Source organism: Salvelinus namaycush, chromosome 13, assembly GCF_016432855.1.
Source record: "Salvelinus namaycush isolate Seneca chromosome 13, SaNama_1.0, whole genome shotgun sequence".
Lineage (NCBI taxonomy): Eukaryota > Metazoa > Chordata > Actinopteri > Salmoniformes > Salmonidae > Salvelinus > Salvelinus namaycush.
This window is the reverse complement of record NC_052319.1, coordinates 26,860,619-26,861,656: the sequence shown is the minus strand read 5'-3', so window position 1 is coordinate 26,861,656 and position 1,038 is coordinate 26,860,619.

The following is a 1,038-nucleotide window of genomic DNA, read 5'->3' as shown; positions in this document are numbered from 1 at the left end:
TTGGGGAGACCCAGTAATCCCAGAATGCCGTCCTGGGCGGCAAATTCCGAGAGGAATCTCCATGGCAACTCAGAGATGAAGGCTCTTCTTTAAAAATCAAAAAAGAATAATCAAAGAAATCATACATTCTATTATTAATTCGACCAATATATTCTATCTATTTCTATGACAGAGGCATAGGGCACAGGGGCCATATAAATAGACACCTTAGCTGAGACAGGTTGAAAGGTTTTTTCTCTACAACCCAATATGTAGGCCTATTCTATACAATAGCCTATATTCAGTGTATTGCATTGGGGCATGGGGCAGAGTAAAAAGCCATGCAGCAGACCGTGTGACACAATGTCCCTCAAAAAACAAAACATATTTGGTTAGTAGAGACCTCAATTAATAATTACCACCCCAGTTTTGCTGAGACTAAACCAGGTTTCCATCCTACATTATATGCGAGTAAAGTAGGCCTAAAAGAGGCCTGATAGAAACAGCACATTTGCCAGTAAAATTTCCAAATGTTGACAAAACAAAATACGCTAGATAAGGTGGGTTCTTTTTGTGTAGGTAAAATAAATTATACAAGAACAAATGTTGATATAATATGTTGTGTGGTCCTCCAACTTGACTCTGTCAAGCATGGAGTTTATTAGGCTACATATAAAATATGTTATGATGAACTTCACGGTGGTGAAATTGCACGCTGTTTAGCTCGATGCTCCTTTCCAAGAAATATCGAGGGTCTTATTCTGTTGACATAATGTCGATGCTTGACAGTCGTTTGAAAAATATAAATAATCTCTCTCTTTTGTCCATAATAATCTTATCATGTATACTATTGGCTATATATGCAGTGTAGCCTATCTGTGAGCTGTTGGCTAGTGCAGCGCCAATACCGGTGGGCACATTCACTAGCCTATATAAGCCAAACATTTTTGAGACAAACCATCAGTGGAGTTGAAAATGAGACGGAAACCCAATTAACTAGTATTTTTTATTCGGTAGGCTACTTGGGAATGTAACCACAGCATGCACTGATCAACTGGC